General features: G+C 31.0%; 1 protein-coding gene across 1 annotated transcript in view; it reads left to right on the forward strand.

The window, feature by feature from the left end:
- The window catches only part of LOC148945236 (A-type potassium channel modulatory protein DPP6-like), a 420,942-nt gene that overhangs the window by 11,452 nt on the left and 396,187 nt on the right, over positions 1-13,303 (forward strand). The gene's annotated exons all lie outside the window — the stretch shown is intronic.

Consider the following 13,303-nt stretch of genomic DNA (forward strand, 5'->3'; position numbering starts at 1 on the left):
TGTCACAGTTACATTTTCTTGATTTTTCAAAGTTCATTTTGAATTTCTTTCATTGAAATGCAAGAGTTGGAATATTTCAGTAGTGTTTGGTTGTGGTTTAACTTGTCACAGTTATATTTTCTTGATTTTTCAAAGTTCATTTTGAATTTTATTTCGTTGAAATTCAAGATTTGTAATATTTCAGTAGTGTCTTGTTATGGTTTAACATGTCACAGTTACATTTTCCTGATTTTTTTTCAAAGTTCATTTTGAATTTCTATCGTTGAAATGCAAGAGTTGGAATATTTTAGTAGTGTTTGGTTGTGGATTACCATGTCACAGTTATATTTTCATGATTTTTCAAAGTTCATTTTGAATTTCTTTTGTTGAAATGCAAGAGTTGGAATATTTCATTCGTGTTTTGATGTGGTTTACCTTTTCACTGTTATATTTTCTGGATTTTTCAAAGTTCATTATTAATTTCTTTCGTTGACATTCAAGAGTTGGAATAGTTAAGTAATTTTTGCTTGTGAGTTAACTTGCGCACGTACATATTCTTGATTTTTCAAAGTTCATTTTGAATTTCTTTCGTTGAAATGCAAGAGTTGGAATATTTCAATAGTGTTTGGTTGTGTTTTACCTTGTCACAGTTACATTTTCTTGATTTTTCAAAGTTCATTTTGAATTTCTTTCCTTGAAATGCAAGAGTTGGAATATTTCAGTAGTGTTTGGTTGTGGTTTACCTTGTCACAGTTACATGTTCTTGATGTTACATTTTATTGATTTTTCAAAGTTCATTTTGAATTTCTTTCGTTGAAATGGAAGAGTTGGAATATTTCAGTAGTGTTTGGTTGTGGTTTACCTTGTCACAGTTACATTTTCTTGATTTTTTCAAAGTTCATTTTTAATTTCTTTCGCTGAAATGCAAGAGTTGGAATAGTTCAGTAGTGTTTGGTTGTGGTTTACCTTGTCACAGTTACTTTTTATTGATTTTTCAAAGTTCATTTTGAATTTCTTTCGTTTGAAATGCAAGAGTTGGAGTTTTTCTGTTTTGTTTGGTTGTGGATGACCTGGTCACAGTTACATTTTCTTGATTTTTCAAAGTTCATTGTGAATTTCTTTCGCTGAAATGCAAGAGTTGGAATATTTCAGTAGTGTTTGGTTGTGGTTTACCTTGTCACAGTTACATTTTCTTGATTTTTCAAAGTTCATTTTGAATTTCAGTAGTGTTTGGTTATGGTTTACCTTGTCACAGTTACATTTTCATTATTTTTCAAAGTTCATTTCTAATTTCTTTCGTTGAATTGCAAGAGTTGTAATTTTTAAGTATTTTTTTGTTTTTTTTTAAATAATAAAAGTTAAATTTTCCTTATATTTAAATTTTCATTCTTAATTTTTATCGTTTAAAATCAAGAGTTGGAATATTTCAGTAGTGTTTGGTTGTGGTTTACCTTGTCACAGTTACATTTTCTTGATTTTTCAAAGTTCGTTTTGAATTTCTTTCGTTGAAATGAAAGAGTTGGAATATTTCAGTAGTGTTTAATTGTGGTTTAGCTTTTCACAGTTAAATTTTCTTTATTTTTCAAAGTTCATTTTGAATTTCTTTCGTTGAAATTCAAGAGTTGGAATATTTCAGTAGTGTTTGGTTGTGGTTTACCTTGTCACAGTTACATTTTCTTGGTTTTTCAAAGTTCATTTTGAATTACTTTCGTTGAAATGCAAGAGTTGGGAGATTTCACTAGTGTTTGGTAGTGGTTTACCTTGTCACAGTTACATTTTCTTGATTTTTCAAAGTTCATTTTGAATTTCTTTCCTTGAAATGCAAGAGATGGAATATTTCAGTAGTGTTTGCTTGTGGTTTACACTGTCACAGTTACATTTTATTGATTTTTCAAAGTTCATTTTGAATCATTCAAGAAACGTGATTAAACACGTTTTTAAACTACATGCTATTTGCATGCCTTTCCTTGGCACCTTTCCAAACGAGCGGGGATTCCCCGCTGGTTCCTACACATTGCAAAAAGTGAGCAGTACGAAAACTACACATTTTCAACCAGACTGTTTTTTTAGACAACACACCCACAGAGACGACACACACACATAGAAACGCGACCCGCACACACACGAAACACAAACAGAGTCATAGTGAGAGATATATCCAAAAAGTTGGGTTGACCTAGGTTCACTTAGAGTGGCGCGCCACTCTAAGTGAACCTAGGTCAACCCAACTTTTTGGATATCTCTCTCACTATGACTCTGTTTGTGTGTCGTGTCTGTGCGTGTCTCGTTTCTATGTGTGTGTGTCATCTCTGTGGGTGTGTTGTCTAAAAAACCAGTCTGGTTGAAAATGTGGAGTTTTCGTACTGCTCACTTTTTGCAATGTGTAGGAACCAGCGGGGGATCCCCGCTCGTTTGGAAAGGTGCCAAGGAAAGGTATGCAAATAGCATGTAGTTTAAAATCGTCTTTAATCACGTTTCTTGAATGATTCAAAATGAACTTTGAAAAATCAAGAAAATGTAACTGTGACAAGGTAAACCACAAGCAAACACTACTGAAATATTCCAACTCTTGCATTTCAACGAAAGAAATTCAAAATGAACTTTGAAAAATCAAGAAAATGTAACTGTGACAAGGTAAACCACTACCAAACACTACTGAAAAATTCAAACTCTTACATTTCAACGAAAGAAATTCAAAATGAACTTTGAAAAATCAAGAAAATGGAACTGTGACAAGGTAAACCAAAACCAAACACTACTGAAATATTCCAAATCTAGAATTTCAATGAAAGAAATAAATATTTAACTTTGAAATATATATATAATTTAAATGTGACACGTTAAACAACAACCAAACACTAATTAAATATTCAAACTATTGCATTTCAACGAAAGTAATTCAAAATGAACTTTGAAAAATCATGAAAATGTAACTGTGACAAGGTAAACCACAACCAAACACTACTGAAATATTCCAACTCTTGCATTTCAATGAAAGAAATTCAAAATGAACTTTGAAAAATCAAGAAAATGTAACTGTGACAAGGTAAACCACAACCAAACACTACTGAAATATTACAACTCTTTCACTTCAAATAAAGAAATTCAAAATGAACATTGAAAAATCAAGAAGATGTAACTGTGACAAGGTAAACCACAACCAAACACTGAATTTGAAAAATCGAGAAAATGCAACTGTGACAAGGTAAACCATAACCAGACACTACTGAAATATTTAAACTCTTGCATTTCAGCGAAAGAAATTCAAAATGAACTTTGAAACAACTCTTGCATTTCAACGAAAGAAATTCAAAATGAACTTTTAAAAATCAAGAAAATGTAACTGTGACAAGGTAAACCAAAACCAAACACTACTGAAATATTCCAACTCTTGCATTTCAACGAAAGAAATTCAAAATTAACTTTGAAAAAATCAAGAAAATGTAACTGTGACAAGGTAAACCAAAAACAAACACTACTGAAATATTCCAACTCGTCCATTTCAACGAAAGAAATTCAAAATGAACTTTGAAAAATCAAGAAAATGTAACATCAAGAAATTTTAACTGTGACAATTTAAACCACAACCAAACACTACTGAAATATTCCAACTCTCTCATTTCAACGAAAGAAAATCAAAAATAAATATTAAAAAAAAAGAAAATTTAACTGTGAAATGGTAATACAAAACCAAAAAATAATAAAATATTCAATCTCATGCATATCGAAGAAAGAAATTCAAAATGAACTTTGAAAAATAAAGAATATGTAATTGCGCAAGGTAAAACACAACCAAACAATACTGAAATATTCCAACTCTTGCATTTCAAGAAAAGAAATTCAAAATGAACTTTGAAAAATAAATAAAATGTAACTTTGACAATTTAAACCACAACCAAACAAGAATGAAATATACAAAATCCTTCATTTCAACGAAAGAATTTCAAAATGAACTTTGAAAAATCAAGAAAATGTAGCTGTGACAAGGTAAACCGCAACCAAACACTACTGAAATATTCCAACTCTTGCATTTCAACGAAAGAAAATCAAAATGAACTTTGAAAAAATCAAGAAAATGTAACTGTGACAAGGTAAACCACAACCAAACACTACTGAAATATTCCAACTCTTGCAATTCAACGAAAGAAATACAAAAAGAAAAATGAAAAATCAAGAAAATAGAACTGTGACCAGGTAAACAACAACCACCCACTACTGAAATATTCCAACTCTTGCATTTCAACGAAAGAAATTCAAAATGAACTTTGAAAAATCAAGAAAATGTAACTGTGACAAGGTAAACCACACCCAAACACTACTGAAATATTCCAACTCTTGCATTTCAACGAAAGAAATTCAAAATGAACATTGAAAAATCAAGAAAATGCAACTGTGACAAGGTAAACCACAACCAAACACTACTGAAATATTCCAACTCTTGCATTTCAGCGAAAGAAATTCAAAATGAACTTTGAAAAATCAAGAAAATGTAACTGTGACAAGGTAAACCACAACCAAACACTACTGAAATATTCCAACTCTTGCATTTCAAAGAAAGAAATTCAAAATGAACTTTGAAAAATCAAGAAAATCTAACTGTGAAAAGGTAAAACACAACCAAACACTACTTAAATATTCCAACTCTTGCATTTAAACTAAATAAATTAAAAATGAAATTTGAAAAATCAAGAAAATTTAACTGTGACAAGTTAAACCACAACCAAACACTACTTAAATATTCCAACTCTTGCATTTCAACGAAAGAAATTCAAAATGAACTTTGAAAAATCAAGAAAATGTAACTGTGACAAGGTAAACCACAACCAAACACTACTGAAGTATTCCAACTCTTGCATTTCAGCGAAAGAAATTCAAAATGAACTTTGAAAAATCAAGAAAATGAAACTGTGACAAGGTAAACCACAACCAAACACTACTGAACTATTCCCACTCTTGCATTTTAGCGAAAGAAATTCAAAATGAACTTTGAAAAATCAAGAAAATGTAACTGTGACAAGGTAAACCACAACCAAACACTACTTAAATATTCCAACTCTTGCATTTCAATGAAAGAAATTCAAAATGAACTTTGAAAAATCAAGAAAATGTAACTGTGACATGGTAAACCACAACCAAACACTACTGAAATATTCCAACTCTTGCATTTCAACGAAACAAATTCAAAAAGAACATTTAAAAAACAACAAAAAGGAACTCATACAATGTACACAACAACCAAACACTACTGAACTATTCCAACTCTTGCATTTCAGCGAAAGAAATTCAAAATGAACTTTGAAAAATCAAGAAAATGTAACTGTGACAAGGTAAACCACAACCAAACACTACTGAAATATTCCAACTCTTGCATTTCAACGAAAGAAATTCAAAATGAACTTTGAAAAATCAAGAAAATGTAAGTGTAACAAGGTAAACCACAAACAAACACTACTGAAATATTCCAACTCTTGCATTTCAGCGAAAGAAATTCAAAATGAACTTTGAAAAATCAAGAAAATGTAACTGTGACAAGGTAAACCACAACCAAACACTTCTGAAATATTCCAACTCTTGCATTTCATCGAAAGAAATTCAAAATGAACTTTGCAAAATCATGAAAATGTAACTGTGACAAGGTAAAACTGAGTCTCTCAATCCTTGTAAATCTCTTTTAAAAGATACAAAAAATAATCATTTAAGACCAAAAATTTCTATTTTAATGACCACCAAGTCAGCAAAAACCTCAACAGACACCGGCACATGAGATTCTCACTACCCATAAAGCTGTTTTAATACATATATACAATACTAATTTAACAAACGCTATTTTTATTTTTTTAGAATAAATTAAAGAAAAACCACACGTACTTCGGAAACTGAGTCTATAACCGACCTAACCTATATTTTAAAATACACAAAAACTACATAGTTCACACCCAAAGTTCGACTTAAATAACCATAAAGTAAAGAAAAACCACACGGACTCGTGAAATTGAGTCTCTCCATAACAGGCCTGGACTTTTAAATGATAAAAAATATTAAAATTACAAAAACTAATAAAGTTTTTAATGACAAACAAGTAAAGTAAAACCACACGGAATCCGTTAACTGAGTCTCTCAATCCCCGTATAGCTCTTTTAAAAGATAAAAAAACTACTTATTTAACACAAAAATTTCTTTTTTAATGACCATCAAGTAAAGAAAAACCACACGGAATACGGCAACTGAGTCTCTCAATCCCCGTAAAGCTCTTTTAAAAGATACAAAAAATACTTATTTAACACAAAAATTTCGTTTTTAATGACCACCAAGTAAAGTAAAACCACACGGAATTAGACAACTGAGTCTCTCAAACCCTGTACAGCTCTTTTAAAAGATACAAAAACTACTTATTCAACACAAAAATTTCGTTTTTAATGACCAACAAGTAAAGAAAAACCACACGGATTTAGGCAACTGAGTCTCTCAAGCCCCGTAAAGCTCTTTTAAAAGATACGAAAACTACTTATTTAACAAACAATTTTCTTTTTTAATGACCACCAAGTAAAGAAAAACCACATGGAATCCGGCAACTGAGTCTCTCAATCCCCGTAAATCTATTTTAAAATATAAAAAAACTTTTTATTTAACACAAAAATTTCTTTTTTAATGACAACCAATTAAATAAAAACTACTAGGAATTCGGCAACTGAGTCTCTCAAACCACTTAAAGCTCTTTTAAAAGATACAAAAACTACTTATTTAACACAAAAATTTTGTTTATAATGACCATCAAGTAAAGAAAAACCACACGGAATCAGGCAACTGAGTCTCTCAAACTCCTTAAAGCTCTTTTAAAAGATACAAAAACTACTTGTTTAAAACAAAAAATTCGTTTTTAATGACCATCAAGTAAAGAAAAATCACACGGAATTAGGAAAATGAGTCTCTCAAACACTCTAAAGATCTATAAAAATAGAATCCCCCAGACAAAAAAGGACAGAAAAACCACAGTTAATGATGCAACTGATACTCTAAATCACCTTATAGCTATTTTAAAAGATACAAAAACTACTTATTTAACACAAAAATTTCGTTTTTAATGACCATCAAGTAAAGAAAAATCACACGGAATTAGGCAACTGAGTCTCTCAAACCCTGTAAAGCTCTTTTAATAGATACAAATACTACTTATTTAACACCAAAATTTCGTTTTTAATGACCATCAAGTAAAGAAAAAACACACGGACTTAGGCAACTGAGTCTCTCAATCCCAGTAAAACTCTTTTAAAAGATATAAAAACTACTTATTTAACACAAAAAATTCTTTTTTAATGAACACCAAGTAAAGGAAAACCACACGGAATTAGGCAACTGAGTCTCTCAAACCCCTTAAAGCTCTTTTAAAAGATAGAAAAACTACTTATTTTAAAACAAAATAAAATCAAGCAAATAACAGGGGAATTCCTATAAACGCAAGCAAATAAATGAGTTATTTTTACGTCACAATGTTTCAACTTAAAATCATTCTAATTATAGCATCCCAATTCTCATACTTTAATTACCTGTTACGCTTTCTTAACCATCGGAATTTTAACATCACACGGAATTAGGCAACTGAGTCTCTAAAACACCTTAAAACTATTTTAAAAGATATAAAAACTACTTATTTTAACACAAAATACAAGCAAGCAAATACCATGGGAATTCCTATACACGCAAGCAAATAATTGAGTTATTTTTACGTCACAATGTTTCAACTTAAAATCATTCTAATTATAGCATCCCATTTCTCATACTTTAATTACCTGTTACGCTTTCTTAACCATCGGAAGTTTAACCAACGTAAATTAAGTTATAGACAATACTGGTTTAATCTCTTGGCAAAGAGTGTAATGACCGAGTGTAATGACCTGTTTACCTACCAGAAAAATCTGTTTGGTACGGGGGCGTCGGCAAAATGGTACCTTGGTATATACTGTCATTTGAAATGGAACACCCTTCCCGATTCGGTTCGAGAATGCCACTCGTTTGGCACCTTCAAAAGACTAGTAAAAAAATATTTGTTTTCATGTGATTAATTTTCTTTACTTTTGCCTGCTGCCAATAGTTTTTTTTCATTTAATTTTTTTTTTTTTAATAGATGTTGTGCTTCACTGTAGTTTGATAAAGCTTATTAAGTGAAATCTCTCTTTTTTTTATTTTTTTTTAAGTTTTATTAAGCAAATTCTTTACATGTTAAAAGTTCAAATGCTTATGTTTATGTGTTTAAATATTAATGTTATGTTTGTATTGTTTAAATCTTAAGCGTTTAAATGTTTAATGTTTATTTGATCTTTTCATAATCCCCCTCCTACAGGCCATGGAACCTTTGTGGGGATTTGTAGATTGTTATGTAATTATTTTATTGATATATGGAAAATAAATCTATCTATCTATCTATCTATTTAGTACTTAATGAACAAAAATACTATTCATCGGAAATGTTTTAAGTATATTCGCTTTTGTCCAAAATTTAAATTGCCATCCAACATTTTAATTCTTAAGCAGAAAAACTGAAAATATAGGACTGTGCGAATCAATTTACAATTATTGATACATACATTTTAACAGCAATTAACCATGAGTTTAAGGGAGTAGCACCCAACATTATTTCTTGGTTAGGCATGGGTATGATTTGGAAAACAATCAGAAATTAAATGTTAAAAAACCGATTTTTTCAACTTAAAGTAAGGAACAGCTTTAAAACCTATTTGAACGGAAATTTTTCTTTACATCAAGGGGGATGTTCTCCTCCTTAGCTCCTTGCTCTTTACTCTGAAGTTTGACTATTTTTCTAAATTTTTTAAGAACTATTACTGAAACACAAGGGCCATTGAATTGGAATAACAAGGTTTTTCAAAGCACTAATATCTTTAGCTTAATGAGCTATTATCGGGGACGGGCAGTCCTCCTTCTATAAAGAATAATTTTAGTTCATTTCAAGTTTTAAAGCTGCTCCTTACTTTTGGTCGAAAGTGATTTTTATTCGTTTAATTACATTTCATGAAACGGTACAGTTTTATCAACACGGTACTTTTGCTAACGCGGAAAAACGGTCAATATTTCAATGACATCTCTTTTGTTTTTGATGGGTAGCAAAGATTAGAGACAAATATTTTTTTAAAGCTAATGAAAAAGTATGTCAAGTAAAGTTAAGATAAATAAAAATGAAAATGTAAAGTAATTAAAAAAAAAACGCAAAACAATAGCTTACTTATGAAAAATAAGATAGCATAAAGTTTTATTGAGCAATGCCGAAGGATTGGACGGAAATTACTGAAGAATATCAATATTTTTGAACTTGGTTATCAAACACCGATACATTTAATGACTCGGCAATTTAAAAAAGTAAACCATTTTGAAAGTGTTTTCTTAAAGTAAAACATTTGAACTAGGCTTAAGAAAATCATATAAAAATTTTTAGTGCTTGGCGTTAAAGAGAAAGAGTATAGGTGTTGAATGTGAGAGAGCAATATTGATATTTTAGTTTAGTTTTGAACGACAAAAACCAATATATTTGACGGCTTTAAGCTTCATAAATATAAAAATTAAAGATTTTTCAAAGTGAACAACTAAATCAATACAATTATTCCTGATAAAACAAAAACACATATCAGTTCTAGGGGAAAACAAGAAATTAAACATTTCTTGTGATAGTCGCTTCAAGATATCAAGTCATCCATAGGCTACTCATGCCTTCCAAATCTTATGGCGTCCTTTTATTGAAATTGCCCCCTTTTTAAGTTGTTTTCCTTCTTTTTTGTATAATGAATGAAAAAAAAATTCCAAAAAAGAAGTTTTTCGAAGAAAAGTAAAGGCCATATTAAACTTCAGATCAGCAGAAATAAAAACCTTTGAAAATTCAAAATCAAAACGACCCGAAATTACTATTGATGAATAAATGAAACCCGAAACGACGAAAAATTAAATAAACCATAATAAAAAACAAACATACAACAGGTAGCCTACTAACATAAATACATAAATAAATATTAAAACGAGTAAAACTTAAATCGAATAAGCTAATGAACCATAAAACGAACATATCATCTTTTACTATTAAAGAATAAATAAAATACAAAACGAACAGAAGTTAAATAAAAAACAATTTATAAAACAAACGATTGATGAAACACTTTGGTTTTGTTTCTCTGCTATCGATTACCTATCGGTAGGATATATTAGGTATCAGCTCACACAATTCGTCAATTATCGCTAGAGGGGTACAGTATTATCCTCACAAACTTCTCCTACAGCACCCTAGTTCAACCATGTCTCTGTCCCGGTCAATGACCGTCCTCTAACAACCTTTTTTTACTTTGTACTACCACTGACAGAAAAAAATATAAGGCCAGGCACTTTTGAGAATCTGTGACCTCTATCAAGGCCAGGTACTTTTGAAGGCCAACGAGGTCTATGAGGGTCAAGTACTTTTGAGAGCCGATGAACTCTATGAAGGCCAGGTACTTTTGAGAGCCGATGAACTGTATCAGGGCAAGGCGTTCTTGAGAATCTATGAAGCATATCAAGCCCAGACCACAATAGATTTGAGGTTTTCTGATTTCTGAACAAACACATTCAATGCGATTTAACTTTTCTTGATGCTATTGTGAAACAGATTGCGTAATACAAAGTTCGAAGTTCGATGAAAAGAAATCCTAGTAGTAAGGAGGCTATGGATTTGACAACGCCCATAGTGCGTATACTATTGGAACTACTACAAAAATTTGTATACATTTTAGCAAATGATACGACGGTCCTTAGTCATCGATGGCTTAAAAACTAATTGCCTGAACCACCAAGGACCCCAACTTTCAAGGGCCCCAATAATCCCCCCCCCCCAATTTTTAAAGCCCCTCCCCCTATTTTTTGTAATTTTTTAAGTTTAACATTTTTTTTAACTTTTTTTTAACTTTCATTTTTATTTTCTTATATTTTTTTAAGATGGAAATTTTTGCCCACTTTTTTTTAACATGTCTTAAAATGACATGAAATATGCTTAAAACAAAACAAGTTCACATTTAATATTTTCGAAATACAAAATAAGAATGATATAAATATGTTAGTCGTGATTATTACTATTAGAAAGATAATATTTGTAGTAAAATTGTTCTTTTTTTGGACTGAATTTTTTCTTGGTCTTAGAAATTATTCAAATTTATTTATTTTTATTTTTGCGGCTGTGCCAGTGGTACTCTATGGCTGGTCATCGACAGCAACGAGAATAGAATTTTAATATCATTGAAATAAAGGAAAAAAAAACTAAGAAAAAATTAAAAAAAATATCATTACAAATATGGTTTTTCTAATAGAAAAAACCACGAGTATCATATGTATACCATTTCATTCTGTATTTTAAAAATTTCACAAGTGGATTTCTTTGGGACTTAGAATTTTTGAACTGGTGAACATGCTTTTTGGATTTTTTTTTATGCGGCCGACTCGTAGTACTCTATGCCTGATCATCGACGCTACCTTATCTATTGTATGTATTCGATCAGTATCTTTTGTATATGGAAAGGATAAACACTTCCATCATATCTTTTTAAAAAGTGAAGATGAAATATTCAAAGAAACTTTGGGCACATGATAAGCCTGTAGTTGCAGTTGAATGCTGACAAAGACAAATATTTGAACTATGAAACAAGTACTAGTGGTAACACTATTGGAAATGTGTGCGTACGTTCTCATGACAGCGAGAAATTAGATTTCTGTGGACTACCGAAGCAATTCAACAATGCTTCTGGTGTAGGATATTCAAGAGTGAGATATCCAGAGATGATACCGCTCAAAGAGAATGCAAACATAAAACTGATAGTTGAAGATAAGAGCCAACTTATTGCTTATTGTTCTGGTGACAGGTCACCTATTTATAAATTATAAACCTATTTATAATCATAACACATATAAATCAGCATTCAACCGCAATCACATCGCAACAACGTATTTGTATTCAACAGAAGCTAAAAAGATGACAGGCGTACTCTTCTAGCAGCATTATAAACCATATCTTGTCTACGTGCCAGAACTGTTACCTGTGTAAAAATGATATGATAATAGACACTGAAATCGCAGGCCAAATAAAGAAGGCATTGGCAGACAATATCTCTAATGAATGTAAAGATGAATTGACGGAAAGTAAAGCTCCTGTGAACATTATAACTACCATTGATCATATACCAACGCATATAGTAAATGACGCCACTAATGCCAAAGAAATGACACACATTGAACCTGTTGCCGATACCAGAGTAAAAATTGTGAATGACTCAAAATGTATTAATGATTATTCTACTGGTTATGAACTAAGAGAAGAGAATACCTACACTATCAAGAGAGAATGTGATGAACTATTTTATGGAACAGATTAAAAATTTTCAAAGTCATTTAATAATATTAATAATGTATAATGATATATGTAACATACTTTTATCTTAATATTCTACTTGTCGTTATTTCAATAAAAATATTTTATGTATTACTTTGTTGTTTCCATTATTTTTAGGGTACGCTACCAAATCGAACGTTTAGAAAGTTTATTAAAAAGTTGGTGATGCAAGAAAAGGGAATTTTCAGAGGCAGAGATACAATTACTAGCAAGCTCAAAGGGGATATATTAGAAACTGAGATAGGTTAACAGAGCTTTTACCAAAGTCTGAGAGAGATAAGATGGATTTTTTTTGCCCAAAATACCCAAAGACAAGCAAACATCCACTCTATTTAGTGTGTGTGTGCGTGTGAGTGTGTGTGTTAGTATGTTTCAAATGCTAGAAGACGCTTACACTGATAATGACTGGTGTCGTAGGGGTAGAAAAACGTGATTATTGCTTATCGTTAAGAAACATTAAACCCAAGAATGCTTGGTGTTCCAGGGAAAAAAATCATATTCTCTAACATTCTTAAAAAGTAACAAGTGAGAACAGGCTGTGTCTTATCGCTATGAAATATTAAAGCCCAGAAAGGCAGTGTAATCCAAGAAAAATCATAAGGTACTTATCTACATGACAAAGCGAACCCTAGAATTCCAGACAAAGTCATAGAATTCAAGACCATACCTTCAAAATTGTGATCAAAGTGTAGAAATGATGGTCAACTTCTATGCAATCATTAGCAAAACATTGAAAGCCTGACAGTTTGATAAAAAAAAAATACAGAGGAAACTATAGAAATCACGGGTAACCCTAGAAATCAAGACCACCGCGGAAATCAATGGCAAAGTGTAGAAATCGCGGTCAACCTTTAAAATCATTACCAAGAGGAGGAAAGCCCGAGAAGTTGTTTAAATACTCTCTGGCGTGAATTG

The sequence above is a fragment of the Artemia sp. Qi Xiang Cuo genome, chromosome 13 (genome assembly GCF_049724085.1).
Source record: "Artemia sp. Qi Xiang Cuo chromosome 13, ASM4972408v1, whole genome shotgun sequence".
NCBI classification, from domain to species: Eukaryota; Metazoa; Arthropoda; class Branchiopoda; order Anostraca; family Artemiidae; genus Artemia; species Artemia sp. Qi Xiang Cuo.